This window comes from Pollicipes pollicipes, unplaced genomic scaffold, assembly GCF_011947565.3.
Source record: "Pollicipes pollicipes isolate AB1234 unplaced genomic scaffold, Ppol_2.1 Scaffold_7261;HRSCAF=8764_pilon_pilon_pilon, whole genome shotgun sequence".
NCBI lineage: Eukaryota > Metazoa > Arthropoda > Thecostraca > Pollicipedomorpha > Pollicipedidae > Pollicipes > Pollicipes pollicipes.
In genome coordinates this window covers 21,894,003-21,903,047 of record NW_023597054.1, presented here as the reverse complement: position 1 = coordinate 21,903,047, position 9,045 = coordinate 21,894,003, and positions in this window count along the sequence as shown.

Genomic DNA, 9,045 nt, shown 5'->3' with positions numbered 1-9,045 from the left:
CAAACGTGGTCATCAGCCAGATTATTAACAGTACAAGCGCAACATGTTCAATATGCCCATCTTCCAAGCACAACATTTAGAATAATGCCGTCAAGCCCGGTGGCAAACAAAAGCGAAAGTTATGCCGGTCTGCTAGCTGCATGCACTTAAGGTAAACAAAAGACAAAATATAACTGCGCGCCTAGCCTACGACCCATTAAATCTTTTATCATTTTCATAAGTGGAATATTTGTAGCGCGTATACACGGCAAATTAGCAACATCTGTGCACCGCCAGTCCAAAGCTAGCTCTAAGAAAACTTAGTCCTGAATAAGCGGGGGTTGACAAAGACATTCAAAATCATGTCGTTCTCAGCTTTAAAAGCCTAAAAGCCTAAAGAGGAAGTTCGTTATAAGAAGATAAACAGATTATCAAGGTTTGTGACATTTACATGGGCCTAAGGAAGAAGCTCGTCAAGCAAGTACAACACACGATGGCGGCCTGCCGCCGTCGGCCGCCTGACGCGTCGCCGCCGTCTCCGGCGGGGGACGTGATCCTGGCCAAGGTGGTTCGCTGAGCAACGCGCTCTCCTACGTGCCGCCGACGGCCAAGAACGAGCTGGGCGTGGCGCTGGCGCACAGCGAGGCCGGCCACCCATTAGTATTCGTCATCTGGATCAAGATGACGTGCTCGGTCCCGCAGACGCGCGAGCTGCGCAAGGTGGCCAAGATCCCGTCCGAGGTCGTGGCGTTCCGCGTGTCGCGCTCGGCGCCCACCGACGCGACGGTCGGCTGGGAGGGCCGTCCGCTGCCATCCTCTGCCACCTCTCATACTTCAACCATTCGGTCGCATAAGCCCGAATTTGACCTAGCCCAGCATATTCAATGAAAAATTTCAGCTGGGAAATCGCATTGGTTTGCGCCAGAGCCACAAAATTATCGCTGAAATACGCTTCAAGTCTGCCCCAAGCAGACAGTTGGGGTTACTCATTCACCAGTGATTTATCCCGAAGAATTCCAGCCGGAAGTGATTAGAAGCAGTCTGTCTAAAAGAGTACAACATGCAACAACAACAACATAGGATGGAACTGAGATACGGCGGCCAAACGGGCTCGCAGCACTCTGGGACGCGCATTAAGAGGTTGGAATGCTCATCCTGTAGCCTAAAGGGGTTATGGGGGTTGTGAACGGTGAACCCCGGGGGCCTAAATACAGCGCGCGCCATTTCAGCTCAAGATAGCAGAATTGCTCTGTAAAATGGGCCGATTTCTGGCAAGTTTTGCAATTTCTGCTAGTCAGAGTCAAAGCCCATATATCGGTTTCAAAATAGTCTAATAGGGATATTCTAGGGCCCTGTGGGTATTATTCTCTGCGCACCATTTTCATCTAGCCCATCCAGCCTTACAGATTTGCATGTTAGCCAGCACATAGGGAGATCATGGCACAGCAACAGAGAAACTGTTGGCACCTACTCTCCTCACATAACCATATTTGCATATTTCACTCCCTATATGTACTGCAGTACGACGATATTTGCGCCATCGTTGCCCATTAATTAAGTTAACGGTAATATTACATATGATGTTAATCTATTCAATGTAAATATTAATTTTACAAAACGCATAACATATAGTTATTCGCGCGCGTTAGCCTCGACGAATATGCTACAGGTGCTAGACCTAGAAAACGTGATTTAGTAGGATTTTTTTGGAATCAGTTCCTAGTATTGATTTGTCCTTAGAAGCCTTGAAACGTAAACTTACATTATCTGTTCACATAACATTAAATAAAAATGTTTGACAGGGTTGCCATCCAGGGCACAACCGCACCGGATGATTTTCAATATGGCTGTTGCAGCTCTAAACCCCACACAAATATGCAATATCCCCTTAAATGTGGAAGTATATAATTTGCAATTTTTGGAGCAAAACACTCATGCTGAAATCCAGGCAGGTACGGACCCTTTATCCCTTTTAGAGCTCAGAGTCATCTACAGAACACAGGACCATCCAGCCAGGAGAAGAAGTGAGTCTATTCTTATAAGAAGTTGCCGACCAGACCAAAACGCTTGGGGCTCATCATGGCCGATTATAGAAATCTTATAAATGCGTTCATGCGTGATCAGTGGTGGCTTAACACCATTTGCACGCATGAATAACGCCTGAAGGATGATGTACATTTTTGTTTAAGAAAACAAAGGCTAAAAAATCGAGTGGAATCGGCAGGTTATTCTGAATTCACTGCTGATATGAGTTTCGATGGAAGCATGTAGCCGAAAGATCAACGCATCTATCTTTCCTTTCTCCTGGTTGTTCTACGAGGAATAAAGCTTGCAGTAATACTTGATCTACATACATAATGTTTCTCGCCAATGCACCCAATCGCTTACTAAAATAATTGTGCTTTGATTGCTGGGTGATGTGACGAAGTCTTGCTTGTTATTATTACGCAAAATTGCCCTTCCAACAGGCAATAACCTGTATTAGGTTTCAAGCACGGACTGGTTGATGGCAACTGATTGCACAATTTCTCCAATGGAAATTAACAAGTGACAAAAATGTAAGACGGTTGAGTAAACCCAGTTTTTTCTGCAACATTTAAAAAACTTCTAAATGTAGGAGCGGATTGGCACCGGGTCATTTTACAGGTTTCTTCTAGAAGGCCGAACCGGATCGGATTGGACTGAGAAATAGGGCAAAACGGATTAGTGGGCGGATTGGACTGGACTAAGAACTGAGACTGACTAGACTGACTGGGAGACTGACTGAGACCTGAGACTAAGACTGGACCTACCGCGCAGGGCCGGATCTTGAAAATTTAACCCGCGAAGTGCTGTTCTGAAGTCTGAAGTCGAACGTTCGACATCAGAGAAGGACTCCTCGATGCCTCGAGGCAACTGCCAAAGTGTATGCTCTGCTGCTGCTCCATGTGTATGACTTATCGGACTAAATAGATTCGTAGAAGTTGGGTGATATCAGGAAATTTATGTGCGATGACGTGAACAATTCATGTGACATTCATGAAGGAATTCACGAAATGTGTGGAACGATTTTGAGGCCATGTTCATTTAGGAGAAACTGGTAAATTCACTGTTTCAGTTAGGGCCACGCTAATGTACTGTGACAAGTTTGACACGATCATTGCGCAGGAATTTTGCGATGACGTCCAAATATTAGCGCTTAACATAACATTAGCGTAAATGAATAGCTCTTTTCACGTAATTTTTCTAATGAATGTCAAATAATTGGTGTAGAAAGAAATTCGGGGTCGGGAGCTGCAATGCTGCCAACAAAAGGCATTTGTTGGTGGCCGAAACTGTGCGTCGGTGCAGGCACGGACAGGCAGGCGTTGTGCTCTGGTACGATGTACCCACTTATGAAACAGGGGCCGCCCATCGATCGCCACGTCGGTATGTTTGCAATGATCAATTAGGCTTATGGATGGTGGTGGAAGACAGCCTCGTCCGCTTTGTATCCATTCTGTGTACTTGGGTGGTTTTAATGGAGGAACATACAGGACTGTTCCGCTCGTCAACCTCGCAGAGACGCCTGACTGGAGCGGGGCGCGCATGCTTTCCAGGGCGTGTTTGCGCTGCCGGGCTGCTGCAACCATTAGTGTTTATATGAACACTGTGGCCTACTGTGTCCGAGGAAGTCTGTATGGTAGGAATTCTTGCGTTGTTTGCCAACTTGGACCAAGAAGGCAGTAGAATGGAGCAGTCGATCAATGCTAAATTCGCAGGGCGATAACAGCCAAAATCTTATGCTTGATTACGGTCCGTTCAGGGGAAATCTTATGACCTGAATTCCATTGTGTTATTTTCAGAATAGTTAAAGCAACAGCTGAAGTGTTGTGGCATCAGGCGTTATGGTCTCAAGCATTTTTAACAGGCCAGCTAGCTTCTCCATTTGAGGTTTTTTACATACCTTTTCCCAGACCTATTTGAATCGCACATGCTTATATTCAACTGAACTCAGTGCGCTGGTGCATTTTCGACCATTTCCATTTTTTGTGGTGTACTCTATTTTCCAGGTTTGGACAGTCTGAGCGTAGTCACATGACACGTTTTGACCTTTTAGACATTCACATTATAATTTTGTGCAATGCAATGATTACGATATGCTGAACAGATGAAAATTTGGTGGAACAAAGCAAATGACACCAAGCATGTCATGTGCTGAGATAATGGATCATTTAGTACTATTGGTGTCATGGAAGTGTGCCTAAGCGTCGGGATACAAAGTGTGTGTGTGTGGGGGGGGGGGGGGGGGGGGGGGGGGTGGACTCCTCCGACTTAACACATTTTTATAGAAAATATTGGATTCATGTATAAATCTTAACCTCTTAGCACCTATCACTTGGAAAAACACTACGCCAACTCCGTTGGATACAGCAATACCATTACATGTCATCATTACTATCTCACGTGCATCGTCATTGTCCACATCATCCAGTCCACCAGTGACAGTGTTCAGTTTGATAACTCGAGCTCATTCTCACCCTCGCTTCTCCACATCCTTTCACTCAGCATATATCTTGTCGATCTGGCGCCCTCCTGTGGTCTCATCTATCCCTCGCTTACATAACTGCAGCTTATATAGTCGTATGCTTTAGATAAATTGCATTGTTCTATGAACCCTCCTATGTTGCTGCGCTCCGTGCACTCCCGTAGGTCTAGAATTAGTCTGATACTCTCAACAATGTATCAGCCTTTTAAGAAACCGGGTTGATTTAAACGGATCAAGTGGTCTACGAACCTTTTTAAGCGGCAAAGCCATCGTTTTTTTGCAGAAACGTCATGGGCTACAGGCTAAAGGATAATGTGTCTCAACTTTTCATGTGCCTCAACTTATTTTCTTTTGGGGGATCAAGTTACCAAACCTCTGCTAAATGAATGGGAAGGCCGATTGTACTTAAATTTTCTCCACATTGCCAAAAACAAGGCACAAAAAAGATCCCAAACGCCTTGAAAAATTCCGCTGTCCAAAAACAAGGGCCGGGCGACTGGTTTGGCTTTAAGGAAGCGAGCGCTGTTGTTGATTTGGCAGCTGTAGCTTGCAGCCCGTGTTCCTCGCGCTATGCACCAGCGATTTTCCCCACCGCTTCCAAGAATCTAGAAGCTTCAGAAAACTTTGGTGGTGTCCGTTTGAAAACCTTAGTATAGAAGGTAGTGCACCCGTTCTGAGTTTGATAAATCCTGCCAGAAAGCACGCCTGTTGCTGTAGAGTGATTTAAGAGCATACATGGAATGGCGCGCAAACTCGCTTTTCGTTTTTCCAGGGAAACAAAATGGGATGAGCTCTTCTCCGCGTAGGTCGAGCAATTACCACTGCTGCGGAGCATGTTTTCTTTTGTCCAGGTCTCATTACTTCATCTCTCGCTGGCATAGCGCCAATCAACTGGGAACCATCCACATTTACGTGAATCTTTGCAAAATTATCGTTTTCATCTTCAGCAAACGTTCGTTTTTTGTTTATTTTATCCTAGACACATCTTAAGAAACCTTATCACGTGGTATCATCGTGTCCACGTGTCATACAAAAAACTGTTTCACAGAGCAGCACTCTAGGAACTTCCGTTGAATCGTTTTCCCTTAAAGCGTTACGAATGATTACACTTTTTAGGCAATGACATTTGCATCAGCTTGTAGGCTGTCATTAAATTTTCATTATCCTGGACCCTTTTTTAGATATGTTGGGCTGACCTAAAGCTGCACTACGTGGTAGTCTGCTTTGAAAGGTGGCATTATGCTACATCCAAAGGGTGTTTGGGCAGGCGTAAGTCTTTCAATATTGAAAAAAATAGTCCAACCGCTATTTTGAGAACCCCTTGAAAAAGTAAATTGTGTAATACATGGATTCTGAGAACGTCACGCAAATATAAGATTTGGCCCATCTAAGGCATAACTTTACCTCTTCGCTTTTACGATTGCAGTAGTCACATACTCTGAGCTACACATTCGCGAAGATGTGCAAACTATTTCAAGGTCACCCAGGCATCCATGACGCCATAATAGCGTCATTTCAATTCTGCAATTTCAATGGCCACGCGGCAATCAAGGCCAAGAAAATATAATTGCCGAGTCGTTCATATCTGGCGTGCGTGCACACGATTTTCAGAAAGAACGGCCTTCAATTGTTTATCAATCATAGTTGTGCAAAGTGCGATGGCACAATCAAACACTGACGTATTGAGGGCCATGTCAATAAAAAAGAAAATTGTGTTGTTTAGTGAAGTCTTTGCCACGAAATCATACCAATGGTCATAGGCTACCTTAGTTCATTATACCTGATGCTTGATTAAATACCTTCAAATGTCGAGCATTCCCTTTAAGAAGTTGAAAGAGGTCATCAAAAATGAAAAACCTGGGAGCACTGACCCCCAAATATACCATAAATTTTTCCTTGAAAGGGAACCTCGTGGCCTGATTGGCGCCTCCGAATCACGCTACCATCTATAATAACACGAAAAACGTAAATCCATGGCAGGTTAAGGGAATCTGTGGCTTGCAGAGACCATGCTTCTACGCGATAATCCAATGAGAGCCACAAAACAACGAAGCATTTGTAACCAACGCCAAATACCGATCCACTTCCAGCGTACCAGACAACCCGCACAGACGGTTGGATGACGGCGCCAAAGTGGCGGCGGCTCTCATGCGCTGGCGGACAGCCGCTGCCATATCTGGTCCTTTATATGTATGGGTCAAGAGTTGTCTTGACAAAGGTAGATCTGGAACACATGCGAAGGAAAGTTTGTATGAAAGTAAGACGCGTCTCTTTTGGGCAATATTAGCTGAAATATAAAGCTGCCAAGTGGATGATTACCAATAAGGTCCCAGACCGCCGCAGCTCTACAGACAACCCGCGCAGCAATCAATCTCCCTGCAAATGAGATGGTGCTTAATGCTGAGAACTGTCAGGTAATGCGCGTTTTTACTGCTAAGAAAGCCATGATACTCCCGGACGTCGCAACAAATGAGGTCACCTTTTGAATTGTTAGCAGTACTAATCTTTTAGCAGTAACATTATCCGGCGATGTGAGCTGGCGGGCACATGTTGATGAAGTTGTTAAGAACGGCTCGAAGCCTTTATACATGTTTCACGTTATGAAGAAATTCTGTCCGCCACAAGATCAGATAGTAAACATTTACATCACATATGTTCGACCACTGCTTAATAACTGAATACTTTGCGACTGTTTTTCATCCCGGACTCACCGGCCACCAAGGCCAACAAATTTAATGCAGAACCGGGCTCTCAAAATCATTGCCGGGTATGACAAGAGTTATCAACGGTTTTTACAGATTCCGAAAGTGAAAACACTTGCAGACAGGAGGGAGATGCTGTGCTTACGGTTTGGACAGCAAATCTTGGGATCTCCGGGACATAGAGACATGCTCCCACCAACAAGAGAGACGACCTCGGGAAGGAACACCCGATATGGCGACACGTTGCAGACATTTTGCTGCGGCGGAAGCCTGCGAAGATCAAGGGTACCATATATTACAACTCTCATACACGTGAACATCATTGCATCTAGTTTAGGGGTAGGCCCTCCACCACACTCACCACTGCATTCGAAAATATGATCAATGAATGTTAAAAGGTTATTCCGTGCTTACATGCAGTGCTTACCTGCGCACTACATGAGTTGATGCTCGAAGCCGCGTTTTATTATAATATATCCTCTCTCTCTCTCTCTCTCATCTCTCTCTCTCTCTCTCGCTCTCTCTCTCCTCTCGCTTCTCTCTCTCTCTCTCTCTTCTCTCTCCTCTCGTCTCTTCTCCTCTCTCTTCTCCTATCGCTCTCTCTCATCCCTCTCTCTCTATCTCTCTCTCTCTCTCTCTCTCTCTCTCTCTCTCTCTTCTCTCTCTCTCTCTCTCTCCTCTCTTCTCTCTCTCTCTCTCTCTCTCTTCTCTCTCTTCTCTCTCCTCTCTCTCTCTCTCTCTCTCTCTCTCTCTCTCTCTCTCTCTCTCTCTCTCTCTCCTCTCTCTCTCTCTTACCCCTCTCTCTCTCCCCCTCCCTCTCTCTCTCTCGCTCTCTTGCTCTCTCGCTCCCTCTCTCTCTCGCTCCCCCTCTCTCTCTCTCTATCTCTCTCTCTCTTCTATCCCTCTCTCCTCTCTCTCTCTCTCGCTCTCTTGCTCTCTCGCTCCCTCTCTAGGGCCTGGGCAGGCCGTGCCTGCAGCCCATGATAAATGCTATGAAAAGGGCTAATGTCTCGTGCCTCTCATAGCTCGGATACATCAAGAGGAGTGTGCTCTAACCAACACCTGGTGTTTGCCAGGCTTTCCAGGAAGTTAAGCTCTTGAAAATTCGAGGGTGCTGTTATGGGTCAAAATGTCTATTTACTCCATCCGTCAAGTGTGTGTCTATGTAGCCGGGACAGGGACTATGGCGGTTGAGAAGTCTGCGGCGCCGCGAGATTACCTTGTTTGGCCGGGGTCGCATGAAAGCCCGAAAGAAGTCATGATCTAGCCGCCATTTTCAAGGTGCTCCTGGAGGCGACGAGGGTGCCGCACTGATAGCTCCTCCGTTGAGAAAAAGGTCTAACCAAGTGAGTGAAATACATTGGTCGTCACGCAACATCATTTGGCAACTCGCAGAACATCCTCAGGCTGTTTGTGCATCCCACTCCCTTCCTGGAAGTCCTTCGTATCAGTCTCTGTATTCGCCCGCCACCTGCGCCAGCCTCTATCGTCAGCCCGTCGGATGGTCGTGGCCGCCGCCTGCGCAGAACTCCAGCAGATATCGGTGGCGTGGGGCCACCGCCGTGGTCGCCGGCAGTGGGCAACCGTTCGCGACGCGGGCACTACCAGACCGACCGGTGGCAGCACAGCGAGAGGGACCAACTCCTTGGCTGACACGTGAGGCGCATGGAGACTAATGGTGTTTATCAAGTCACGTGTCGCTCGGTAATTTGTCTCACCCTAAGTTTGGGAGCCCCGAGTGCTTGCGAAGCCTATGCACATGCTTTCACGACATGATCACTCTTTCTCGTCGCAAACTGTAAGAACATGATTCAGGCCCATGAAATTGGAACAGCAGCTGATGCTGATCAAGCCCAG